The following is a 13,762-nucleotide window of genomic DNA, read 5'->3' on the forward strand; positions in this document are numbered from 1 at the left end:
CTTCCATATCTCTCACAGCTGCCCTTGCTATAATGGTCTCTTTCTCTATAACTCTGGGGTCTATTACCTCACATTCTTCCATTCTCCTGGGATCCTCCCCCTCTTCCTCCTCTTAGGCTTTGCTTTCACCATCTTGAAATAAAAGAAAAATTGTTTTGGTTTGGTTTGGTTTTTATGGGCCTTTAGGAGGGTAGGTTTTGTTAGGAAAAAAATCTTAAGATGAGCCTCTCCACTGACACAAAATAACTCCAATTAAACCAGATCAGACCAAATGCCACGTTTAATAAATGCTGCGATCCCAAGTGGCCAACAGAGCATGACAAGGAGAGAGAAAGAGATTGGGGCGGGGGGGGGGGGGGGTGACAGGTAAAACCTGAAACCACGTGTTCCTTTTTCCAGCATGAGCCTAATTACCCTGTGGGAGTGGTTCTGACCCTCCCTGAGAAGGGTCAGCAGTTGGCAGGCTGGAAGTTGAAATCTGGACCAAGGCAACTCCCAGGCCAGGGGCTGGGTGATGCTTCCAATCATCCCAGACTTCTTGGATATAGAGATGTCAGAGAGCTGGAGGTCTCGCTTTCAATCAAACATCCCAGAGTCCTTGGATATAGGGGCACCAACCCCAGTCTGGCTACTTCCTGTGGGCATGGGGCCATGTGGGAGAGGGGAGAGCTAGGAGTTGGTGAGCTCACACTCAGCGAGAGGTGTGGCTGGAGTACCATCTGGTTTGCTGTCATCCTGGAGACCTCAGGCAGCTGCTTTTTGAGGGATATGAGAAGACAGGTGGCTAGGAGAAAAAAATATTATTACTGGCCCTATGAAATGTGACTAGCCACGTGATGGGACACAATAGCAGATAAAACCAGATTTTAGTTGGCAGCTGTCCTTGACTTAGGAGAGTTGGTACCAATGGTGACATCCCAGGAGCTGGTACAGGTGTTTGGCATTGTCTGAAGAGTACTTTGTGAGTTGGTCTTGGCCCAGGCAACAGGAGTGACCTGTAAAATATGCTTGAAACTGACTGGGGTTAATGTAACAGAACTTTTCCCGGAACCTGTAAGAGAATGGAACAGATTTACATCTTGGTGTCATAGCAAAAGGCTATTGCTTTAGGTTAAGACAATTAAAGAAATCGGGAACCCTGGATTTTTTTAAGACACCTGAAACCTGTTAGGCACACCTGTCTGTATTTTAGCAGGAAACTTCATTAAATGTCATGGATGAAGTAGTAAGTTAACAGTACCTGAAGTTGTCAAATGCCATTAGACAGATCTGGGAGGGATAAATGAGCAAAAACGAGACAGCTTTTTAGCTACGCAGGCAATCCCAAATCCTCTCCTTAGTCCTTGGAGAATGCCAGTCTTAGAAGCAGTGCTTGCCATTAGTACAAGAGGCCCAAAGATTTTTCTTGTGGGGGGAAGATTTAGTCTACCTGTCTTGGCAGGATGAGAAGATCGATTCCCTAGAAGGCATCCAGGAAGGTGAAGAGGAGAAAGGCCGCTTTTTGCTGTGTGGGTAGGTTTACCAAACCCAAAGGAAAGGCCTGGAGGCAGAAGGTCTTTTGTCTTCTTGGAGGAGCTAAAGGGTGCTGCAGAAGCTGCATGTCTGTGTTAGAAGCTCTTTTGTTAAAATGCCATACCCTTAGATCTGTAAAGGCACTTGAGAATTAGGTACCATAACCTGTTCTTTTAAACTGGGCATATAAGCTAAAGATAAAATTTACTATCTTATTTATTTTAAGTATAAGATTCAGAACTGTTAAATGTACATGTAATCTTTATAACGTTTTCATCTTGCAAAACTGAAACTCTATACCCATCAAGCAGCAACCCCCAAGTCCAAGTTCTTGATGCCCACCATCTACTTCTCCGAAGAGTCCCTAGATACACTGCTGTGGGATATGTGTGCCCTGTGTGAAGATGTAGTGCTGTGATTGGTTTAATAAATAGCCGAATGGCCAATAGCTAGGCAAGACTTCTGGGCAGAGAGAGGAAGTAGGAAGAGATGATCGAGGTGCAGAGGAGATGTCAACAAGACAAGGAGGGAGTCGGACATACAGAATGAAAGAAGAAAAGAGTCACATAGTAAAACATAGATTAAGGGCTGGAGAGATGGCTCACAGGTTAAGAGCATTGCCTGCTCTTCCAAAGGTCCTGAGTTCAATTCCCACCAACCACATGGTGGCTCACAAACTTCTGTATTGAGGTCTGGTGCCCTCTTGTGACCTGCAGGCATATACACAGACAGAATATTGTATACATAATAAATAAATAAATATTTTTTTAAAAAACATAGATTAATAAAAGCAAGTTAGTTTAAGTTACAAGAGCTAATGGGACAAGCTTAAGCTAAGGCTGGGCTTTTAAAATGAATAATAAGTCTTCGTGTCATTATTTGTGAGGTAGCAGCCAAAAAAAAATATTTTAAAAAATCCAATTACAGGGGCTGGAGAGATGGCTCAGTGGTTAAGAGCATTGCCTGCTCTTCCAAAGGTCCTGAGTTCAATTCCCAGCAACCACATGGTGGCTCACAACCATCTGTAAAGAGGTCTGGCGCCCTCTTCTGGCCTTCAGGCATACACACAGAATATTGTATACATAATAAATAAATATTTTTAAAAAATCCAATTACAATACACAGCTGAGGTAACAGGACTCTCAAGAACGCTGTCTGCCTCCTTCCTGTCAAATGGCATATTGATGGTGAAGGACAACAGGAACAATGCCTCTAGTATCGCAAGCTCCCGGACCCTTGGAGAGATGGTTGCCTAGTGTGGAGAGAGGAACAAGGTCAAATTCCTCACGGCAGCACTGGGGAAACGACTCAGTGGCAGAGCACTTATCTGGCATGCATCAGAATCTGGGTTACATCCCCACTACCAGAAAGGAAACAGAGGAAGAGAAAACAGAAGAAAAGGAAAAAAGTAAATTCTAACCAGAGAAAATGTCCTGCCTAATCAGGTTCAAACCCGATAGAAGCAAAAAGCCTATGTTCGTGGACCCACATGCCTCTACTGCTCTTCTAAGATATGCAAATACTAGAAATTAAATGCCACCTTTTGTGGGGGGGGGGTTGTAATATTTATTCCTTTGAGTACCAGTATTATATCATAATTGATTATTAAGGAGAAACGGCTAAGTGAAATCCATTCCCAACATTAGCCTCGACATTGTCAGTGTTCCCTTCTGTGAAAATGGAAGATGGAGAGCACAAAGCAAAAGATCTACGGCATAAATGAAAGCACAGAGTCACAGCCCTACGACCTGAGACCCCTCTCCCCTTTTCCTCCAGTTAAGCTAGAGGATATGGGCGTCATCCAGCTCGGCAATTCCGTGTTTGAACAGCTGTATTTTTCCATTCTAACTGCACAGGACTTCTTGATAACAGACAAGCACTGTTTTCCATTACAATGTGGGCCTACCATGCCAAGAAGTCACCAAATCTATGTCCATTCTGAGAGATTCAGTGGCATTATATTTCAGGGCCATACATCCTTGGATGGAAGAACCCCAGGATTCTGACACTAAACTGAAAACTTTAAACAAGTTTAAGCCTATCTAGACCTTCTTTTTCTTACCCTCATGCATAATAGGGTCTTCATCTCTGCAAAATTTAGCAACATGTGGAATAAAGAGGGCCTCATATCATGTACTGACATTGTGAATCAAACACAAAGATACAATCCCTGACAAATAACAAGTCCAATTCTAATTTATCCTCCTTACAACTATACAGAGTGATTCATTCAGTAGACGCTGCTCAAACTTTGTTTTTTTTAATTTATTTATTTATTAAGGATTTCTGCCTCCTCCCCGCAACCGCTTCCCATTTCCCTCCCCCTCCCCCGATCATGTCCCCCTCCCTCCTCTGCTCGAAGAGCAATCAGGGTTCCCTGACCTGTGGGAAGCCCAAGGACTGCCCACCTCTATCCAGGTCTCGTAAGGTGAGCATCCAAACTGCCTAGGCTCCCACAAAGCCAGTACGTGCAGTAGGATCAAAAAACCCACTGCGATTGTTCTTGAGTTCTCAGTATTCCTCATTGTCCGCTATGTTCAGCTAGTCCGGGTTTATCCCATGCTTTTTCAGACCTAGGCCAGCTGGCCTTGGTGAGTTCCCGATAGAACATCCCCATTGTCTCAGTGTGTGGGTGCACCCCTCACGGTCCTGAGTTCCTTGCTTGTGCTCCGTCTCATTCTGCTCCTGATTTGGACCTTAAGATTTCTGTCCGGTGCTCCCATGTGGGTCTCTGTCTCTGTCTCCTTTCATCGCCTGATCAAACTTTGAATTCTGGTCTTTTCCCAGGGTACTGACAGGTAGGTGACAGTCTTACCATGCAGAACAGTGGCAGCAAGCCACAGCCCCCAGTCAGCTTCAAGTTCACAAGAGAAAACTTGGGAGTTCCACAGTGCAGTATTGTGGAGCTATAGTGCTTAGTAAGTTGGGCATATAAATGTACTTTCAACTCATGAGTTTATAGTGTCATAACCCAACCATAAGCCAGGGAGCAGCTCTGCATGAGTAACCGATCAGCCTCCTGACTTCTTGAACAGCACTGCTCTATGAAGGCTATATGAAGACATGGGAGCCACCATGATAACACACTTCACAAAAAGTTAAGAGTCAATACTCACAGACGTTTCAAGTAACTGTCGTTCAGAAACTGTCCCTTCCACCTGAGCATCCCCCTGAAGTACCTGTGATGGATGGCTTGTTGGCGCATGTTCCACCCTCATTTCTAAAAGAACTTATGAGTTCATCAAAGTAACACTTCCAAAGAGCTATGAATAAGGAGAAAAAACAGTTCCTGTGATAAGCGACTGCCACTTGTAATAATTTAAGATTTTCTCATCCCTAATAGCCTATGAGAAATATAGACTTGAGTTTTGGGTAGGTTTATGTCAATAACACAAGATAGTTATTTGGAAAGAACGAACTTCAACTGAGAGCATGCCCCCACCAGATTGGCCTGTGACCAAGGCAAGCTTGTGGTGCATTTTTCTTGATTGATGATTGATATGGAAAGACCCTGCTCACTGTGGGTGGTTCCATTACTGCACCACTGTTCCTGGGTGCTATAAGAATTCAGGCTGAGGGGGCTGGAGAGATGGCTCAGAGGTTAAGAGCATTGCCTGCTCTTCCAAAGGTCCTGGGTTCAGTTCCCAGCCACCACATGGTGGCTCACAACCATCTGTAATGAGGTCTGGTGCCCTCTTCTGGCCTACAGGCAGACACGCATACATATATTGTATACATAATAAATAAATAAACAAACAAATAAATAAATAGAATTCAGGCTGAACAAGCCATGATAAACAAGCCAGTAAATAGCACTCCTCCATGGCCTTTGTATCAGTCCCTGCCTCCAAGTTCCCATCTTGAGTTTTTGCCCTGACTTCCCTGGAAGATGGACTACAAAGGAAAAAGAAATAAACCCTCTCCTCTCTCCAAGCTGCTTTTTGTCATAGTGTTTTATCACAGCAGTAGAAACCCTAACTATGACAGACACCGGTACCAGGAAGAGCCAAAACCTGGGCTGTGAAAATTGAATGGCAGGTGACCCTGGCCAAGCAATCTTCACCTTAGCAAAAGCCCCTGGCTTCCACTGCACACAAGTCAGCACTGTGTGATAAACATAGAAGAAGTCACTTGTGAAGGTGCAGCCACAGCTGCATCTGAAAATTTAGGATTGAAGAGATCTTGGGGTGAAGTTGAGGCTTGGAACTGTGTGTCAGGATCAGAGTCCCTGAGGGAGCCCAGGAAATGCTATTGGTGAGCAAGTGCAGCCTGGTCACAGCAGGCGACCGCATCATTTCAGAGATGTCAGTATCACAAGGGTGAAGCGGAACCAGCCTGAGCCTTCAAGATGTCCTATGTGTTCTAGGACAAACACTTTAGGGCCTAGAAGACTGTGAGTTCCAGAAGTCTGACATTGAGCCTTAAACTAAACTTTGGTTTTGGTTTCATCTAATTGTAGACTGTGTCCTGATATTTTTTTTCTTCTTAGAGCAAGGAAGTATTTAATGTACTTTCAATTTTACAAGAAGTCACAGTTACTAAAGCTTAGAAAGTGTAGAGAGGCTTAGGATTTAAAAAAAAAAACTTTTGGTATTTTAGAGAGACTGAACTTTCAAGGTGGTTGAATTTTTAGACTACGAAACTTTAGAAGTTGAAGTAGTTTATATGGTAATATTAATATCAATATACCATCTTGGAGGGAAATGAGAAAGGAAAGGTTATAGTTGAATAATGATGCATTTGTGTATCAGGTTGTCAGGGGGTCAGTTGTGCTACCGAGTTTTATGTCAACTCAACCCAAGCTAGAATCATTGGAGAAGAGGGAACCTCAACTAAGAACATGTCCCCACCAGACTGGCCTGTGGGCAAGGATGATGTACATCTTCTTAATTGATGGAAGAGGCTCCTGCTCACTGTGGGCAGGGCCACTTCTGGATCAAAGAGAGAAGGATGAACAAGCCATGATGAGCAAGCCAGTAAGCAGCACTCCTTCGAGAACCCAAGCAGGAGAGGAATGTGGAGTCACAAACTGAAGCACATGCCATGAAGGAGGACTTCAACTGAAGTTCTGTCCTCCCAACTGTAGCTTGCGTTGACATAAAACCAGTCAACAGAGGCCTACCCTAGTTAACCTAGATACAGTCTAAAGCAATATTTTCAACCTTGCTAATGCTGCAACCTTTAATACAGTTCCTCATGTTGTGGTGACCCCCAACCATAAAATTATTTCGTTGCTACTGTTACGAATCATAATGTAAATATCTGATATGCAGGATATCTGATATTTGACGCCCAAAGAGGTTGAGACACACAGATAGAGAATCACTGGTCCAGAGTACTCTGTGAGAAAGCCTTGATTGAGAAATCGTCTAGAAATGGCCTGCAGTCATGTTTGGAGTACTGTTTGATTATTAATTGGTATGGGAGGGCCCAGCAAGTGATCCTGAGCCTGTGACCAAGCCAGAGAGGTGGCTATCAAGCAGCATTTTTCCATGGTTTCTGCTTCAAGTTCCTGCCCTGCCTGACTTACCTTAATGACAGATTGTGGCCTGAAAGTGTAAGTCAAATAAGCCTTTTCCTCACCGAGCTGCTTGCAGTCAGAGCACTTTATCACAGCAACCAAATGAAACTAGAACAGCCCGTGACTTGTTCGTGTGGTTTGTTAAACACATGTTCCTAAGGGCAATTGGCAAGAGAATACGGGAAGTGGCACGAGACAGGAAAGCCAAGTTAAGCGAGTCATGCCAGATGAACCACAGAAGGCAGCTTCACTCCAACTCCTCAGAGACACCCTGAAGGGAAAGCTCTGCCTCAGAGCTGAGGCAAGGCACCTCCATCTCCTTCCTTAACCTGCCACGGCTTAAGGGCAGTGCCTCAGTGTTCAGTCACTGAAGTCCCAAGCCAGTGTCCCAGCAAAGTTTTCCTAAAAGGAGACCGGGAAACAAAATATAGAAAACTATTCAAGGAGATACAGGAAGCATTCCCTGTTTCATATGTCCTCACTCTGTAATTCTAATGGCATGCAAGACGGGGGGGGTCCAGTTGGGTATACTCAAAGAATTATGGGGGAGGCACATAGATAGAGAGATGGCTCAGCAGCTAATGGTACCAGCTACTCAGGAGGACCCAGATTTGATTCCCAGTATTCCCCTGCCATCTCACAACCATCTGGAACTCCAATCCCAGGGGCTCTGACTGTGCCTTCTGGCCTCCTCAGACATCAGGAATGCATGTAGGCAATATGCATAAAAAATAAATGAAATTTTGATCCATGCCAAAGAGGAGGCAGAAATGTCATAAGAAGCAGAGGTGGTGGGCGACTCCAAGGAAGCAGTGTTTTCCAAACACAGCATGACAGATGGACCTGTGGACTCACAGACTGTGACACCATGCCTAAGACCTGCATAGGTTCAAGCTGGGCAAAACCCCAGCACAAGGGAGGGGAAATGAGCACAATGTCCCAGCCCTTGCCAAGAAGCTGCTTGTAATTGATAGTTGCTGAGAGAAGAGAAAATCAGTGTTCTCCAATGCAGAGCCACTGGGGGTATCAACTATACTCCAGCATAGGCCCCATGCTCAGATATATTCCATGGGTTTTTGCATTTTTATTTTAGTTTAGTTTTTCTAAGAGAAAAAGAAAACATGAAGTTGGGTAGGTAGTGGAGTCAGAGGATCTAGAAGGAGTTGAGGGAGGGTTAAGAATACAATCAAAAAGTGCAGTACAACGTAAATACTAATGTGATAGTCTGATAGATGTAGGCACCATTAAATGTTCAAAGCAAAAAAAGTGAAGGATATCTTTGCTGCTGTGCCATTTTAAACAAATGCTACTCTTAGGATGTACTTTATTTCAAGGGAAGAAAATACAAATCACAGTGGATTTCGTGAATAGAAGTCAAGCCACATTCCATAGGCTCAGGAGTAGTTCAACTTTCCCCCATCAGTTTATCTGGGCTCAGCTTCTCTGACTAGCTCTCCAGATATTCTATTCTGTTCTGAATTGGACCTTGGCTTGGCCTCCATATGACTGCAGTGTGTGTGAAAATGACATAATGATATCAACTACTTTGTATGCTAACATTATTTGTGCCTATGTATTATCTCTATCTTGCTAGCTAGCTAGATTATATACATGAGTATATGTCTACAACTCTTATAAGAAAAAAGATTTCTTTCCCCAACTACAGAACACAGAACTGAAATTCATTCCAACAGAATTTCTTCTTGCTAACTCCTGACACAGGGCTTTATCAGTTGGGTTAAATCAAGGAAGACTAATTTGGATAGGTGAAATGCCCCCAAACCCGTATGTTTGACAACAAACACAGGAATTGTTAAAAATCCATCAACATGAGGCAAAGTGGAAATAGGCTAAACATTCATAAATAGGTATTTAGTTCTTTTTTTGTGTGTATATGAATATTTTGCCTCTGTGCATATATACACCATGTGTGTGAAGTACATCTGGGGGCCAGAAGAGGGCATCATATCTGCTGGAACCAGAGTTACTAGCACCCGTGAGCTGATCTGTGGGTGCTGAGAACTGGACCCCAGTCCTCTGCAAGAGCAGCAAGTGCTCATAATTACTGAAAGATCTCTCCAACCCAGAGGGTTTGTTTTATGTCACAGTATAATCACTCATTAGAACAGCATGTGTCCTCTGAAACACATAGTGTGAAGGATGTTCCTTTGCACTTTATATGCAAACAACAGATTATAAAACTTAGAAGGGGCTGGGCAGTGGTGGCACACGCCTTTAATCCCAGCACTTAGGAGGCAGAGGCAGGAGGATCTTTGTGAGTTTGAGGCCAGCCTGGTCTACAAGAGCTAGTTCCAGGACAGGCACCAAAAACTACAGAGAAACCCTGTCTCAAAAAAAAAAAATCAAAAAAAAACCAAAAAACTTAGAAGGCCACATATACCAACTCATTAGCAGCTGAAATCCCTTCCCGGAGGCCTTTTGTTTGACTTTTGTGGGGTTAATGCTAAACTTTCTTGTGCTTCTTCACATCTTCTAAAAAGTACATAACAAATGTACCGCAGGTTAAGTATCTTATCCAAAATACTTCGAACCAGATAGTTGCATTCTGTTTGCTTGGGGATTTGAGCGTGTTTGCATACATACTGTGCTAGTCAGTTTCACTCTTGCTGTGACAGAATCCTTGATGTGAACAACTTAAGGGAGGATTTATTCAGCTTGCAGATCATTTTCAACCCTTCATGGTGGGAGTACAAGACAAGCAGTTCAAGCCAGGCTTCCTGGGAAGCTGAGAGGGACAGACAGGGGGATGGAACAATAACTAGCCCTAAACAGCTCCTCCCTAGTAACCTATGTCTTCCAGCTAAGCCCTCCCTCAAGTTTCCAGAAACTTCCAAAGTAGTACCACCAGCAAGGAATCAAGCCTTAGTACACTAAGTCTCTTCAGTGGAGGTGGGGGTTCACTACATAGAAAACATGGCTAACAAAACAGCGGAGGTAGGGACACACTATAAAGACAAACAAGACTAACAAAACATCTTATGGATAGGACTGCTGTCTAAGCATGAAATTTCCTGTGTGTTTCATACATACTTTATGCACATAGCTTAAATATGATTTTGTGTGTTATCTTTAGAGTGCCTGCATTTTGGTGAGCTGTGGGTTTTTGTTGGTGGTGGTTTTTTGTTTGGTTGGTTGGTTGGTTGATTTGGGGGGGGTTGGTTTTTTGTTTTGTTGGGTGTTTTTGTTCTGTTTTGCTTTGTGTTTTTTTTTAACAGACCAGCAATACACAGGAGTTACCCAGGCTCTGCAGACAGTGGCCAGGTGCCATCTTAGAAGAAAATCTGTTGTTTAAAGTTGAAATATTCTGGGGACCTCAAGTCAACCTGCCACTGCCCTAGAATTAGGCAACCTTGGGAGGCAGGGGTATGCTGTAGGAATTCCTACAGCCAGTAGCCTTTAAGTTACCTGCCCACTTGGCCATGGCCTCTTATACTATTTATGCCGATGTAAAGCGCATGTCTGGCCTCTTTTCCAGCTGTGGGATTCGGTTGCTGTTCTCCGTTCCAGCAGAGGAAATTGATTTGTGAGTCTACCACTAAATAAATAATCCTTTATTATTCTCAATTCCTAGCTAGTGTGGGATTTCTTTTAAGCATCCATTCAGGGGTAGAGAACAGGAAGGACAGAGGCCAGCAAACTGCAAAGCACAGATAGCAGGAGGACCCAAGCAGACACTGGATTGTATAAGAATAGGACCCTAACCTCAGCACCCTGTTGCAGAACTTGCCAAGAGAGAGTCAACCCTCTGATAACCCAAAGCTTGCAGGTGGGCTGGTAGAGCAACCTCTGGAGCCAGCTGTTTGCATGAGGCTTGCTGCTCTAGAGTCCAGGAACTCTGAAGCTTCATGGGACCACTTGTCATCCACAACCATATCCACTCAGCATAGTAGTTAATGTTGAGTACGTTTCCAAAAGTACCAAGATGGGTCAGCCTGTATAAATCTCTGTATGGTGGTCACTTGCCCCACCTCCACCTTGTGAGAACACTAGCCACCCACAGGGGATACAAGTCAGGAGGTTATCATAGGGTAGGAAAACCTGCCCAGTCTCTATTAGTCAGGGTTCTCTAGAGTCACAGAACTTATGGCTGAGGATGACAGTGAACTCTTGATCTCCCGCCTCTACTTCTTGAGTGTTGGGACTACAGACACTTACCACCATGTTCAGTTTATAGCTGTGCTGGGGATCAAACCCTAAGATATCACAAATGCTTGGTAAGCTCTCTACCAACTGAACCACACCCCATCCCAGGACTTTTTGTGGGACTCTTGTATTTTATATGTTTTATGCTAGTGCTCTATCAAATACATGTCTGAGGTCTGTCCGAGCTATTTTCACTTTAACTTCCCTCCTTGATGCACCACAGTCCTTTGCTTGGTCCACATGACCTTTAGGCAATGGTCTGTGTGACGGCTGTTCTTGGTTGACAGCTTGACTTTATTGGGAGGGAACTAGAATCCAGAGATGGAGGGCACACTTGTGATCTGGATATTGAGGCTGGAAGACATGAATTCATATATATCCCTCTCTCTCCCTCCTCCTTCTCTTCCTCCTCCTCCTTCTCTTCCTCCTCCTCCTCCTCCTCCTCCTCCTCTTCCTCCTCCTCCTCCTCCCCCTCCTCCTCCTCTTCCTCCTCTTCCTCCAAGTTTACTCTTTTTTTCATCATAGTTTCAGTGACATTCTGACTTCATCTTACTGGGGCTTTCACACTTTTTTCCCCTTACACTTATCTAAATTTTGTTACAATTTTTCTAATTATTGGGATATATGTTTAGATTATTTTGTCATATTCTTATTTTTTAAGGTTTGCTTTATGTGTATGAATGTTTTGCCTGCATGCATGTCTTTACACCGCATGTGTGCAGAAGCAGAAAAGGCATCAGATCTCCTGAACTTGGGGTTACAGATGTTGTAAGATGCCGTGTGGGAGCTGAAATCTGGGTCCTCAGCAAGAGCAGTCAATGCTCTGAGCCCCTGAGCCATCTCTCTTCAGCTCCGTGTTTTTAAAGTTTTCTAATTGTTTGCTATTATCTTGTCTACTTTGTAACATTCTTCTGTCTCTTCTTTTTTTCACTTTTTGATGATTTCTTTGGCTTTTTGTTTGATTCTTTTTTGAGGCTAATGTAACCCAAGCTGGCCTCGAACTCCCTGTGCTGCTCCCTCCTTTCTGGTATTCACACATTTTCCGTTTACCCTAGATGATTATTAACTTCGCAGCACTCTCTGCTGTTGCTATAACATGTTTTTGCAGTAATTAGTGATTCATCGCTGGGTTTTATTTGGTTTTATTTAACTTTAACTTTTGAATGGATTACTATTTTGGGGACTGAGACCTAAGCCCCTCAGAGAAGCTGCTGCTGCTGTGATCCTCACATAAAACCGGAAGCTTCCAAGCAGCTAAGCAAATCACAACACAGAAATCCCAGGAACATGAAAAGCAAATCAACATGACTCCACCAAGATCTTTACTCTTTAAAAACTCAGTTCAAAAAGGCTAAAATAAGGGCAGCCTTGGAAAAAGATCTCAATGTTTACCAATAAAAATAATCACTTACCTCAAAGAAGATTCAGATGAGCAGGTGAATCCCATCCTGAACCTGGAAGAGAAAAGCAGTGATATTAAGGAAAAAGTCAGCAAAAGAAAAAAACTAGCAACATTCAAGAAAAGTTCATCAAGGAAACTGAATTTTGAGACAAAAAAAAACGAAATAGAAATGCTGTAGATGAAAATTTCGACTAATTCAATAAAAAACAACACAATGGGAATCCAGCAGATTCACAAAAGGACATCAGTGTAAAGGAAGGCTGTATTCAAATAGCAACCAGGAGAATAAATGGCCACATGTCCGAGAATCCTAGGATATGGCCAAGAGACCAAGCCTGAGCCTTCGCAGGTCGAGAAGCTCAGCGTGAGCGTACAGTAGAAAGTCCCCAAACCCGTAGAAACAATCCAACCTCAAACACAGGAAGCAAATGAAACCCCATGCAAAAATGACCAGAGAAGAACATCTCTGTGGCACATTATAGTCAGCTTGTCAAAATACAAAGCAAAGAGCCAGGCATGGTGGAGCACAGCTTTAATCCTACGACTTGGAGACAGAGGTAGGTGGAGTTCTGTAAGTCTGAGGCCAGCATGGCCTCAAACTCTACATAAAGAGTTCCAGGACAGCCAAAACTACGTAGCAAATCTTGTCCAAAAAAACAAAACAAAACAGTGTAACTGAGCGGTTTACTTCTGGCTCCTATCTTATATCCCAGTGTTCTACATGTCTGTCTGGGGGCTAGTGCCATGCTGGTTTCATAACTATAGCTCTTTAACATGATTTGTGGCCAGGTAGTATATGTCATTGGAGTTTTCATGAGGATTGTGTTGACTCTGCAGCCATTTCATTTTTTTCTGCTACCCTGGGATCACAGGAAGTATAATGATTATTTGGGGTTCAGCTACTTCCTTCAGGTTTTCTCTGAAGAGGCTCATTCCACCTTCCTGGCTTGGTTTTTTTTCTGGATTGTCTGTGGGGTTTGTTTGTTTGTTTGTTTGTTTGAAACAAATGTGAAAGAAATGAGCAGAAAAAGCATTCTTAGCATACTTGTTATTGTTTTATTAAAAAAAAAACTACTAATTTTGTGTGTTGAATTTTATATCCTGCTACTTGATAGAAGTGATCACCGGGGGCTGGAGAGATGGCTCAGTGGTTAAGAGCATTG

At 43.4% G+C, this 13,762-nt stretch overlaps 1 long non-coding RNA gene across 1 annotated transcript in view; it reads right to left on the reverse strand.

The window, feature by feature from the left end:
• Positions 1–401: 401 nt before the first annotated feature.
• Positions 402–13,762, reverse strand: part of LOC142851142 (uncharacterized) — a 33,525-nt gene continuing 20,164 nt past the window's right edge. Inside the window, exons 2-3 of the long non-coding RNA XR_012910738.1 lie at positions 12,610–12,651; positions 402–784 (exon numbers count right to left, since the gene is read on the reverse strand). This is a non-coding gene — a long non-coding RNA (uncharacterized LOC142851142). The remainder of the gene's footprint in view (positions 785–12,609; positions 12,652–13,762) is intronic.

The sequence above is a fragment of the Microtus pennsylvanicus genome, chromosome 5 (genome assembly GCF_037038515.1).
Source record: "Microtus pennsylvanicus isolate mMicPen1 chromosome 5, mMicPen1.hap1, whole genome shotgun sequence".
Taxonomy (NCBI): domain Eukaryota; kingdom Metazoa; phylum Chordata; class Mammalia; order Rodentia; family Cricetidae; genus Microtus; species Microtus pennsylvanicus.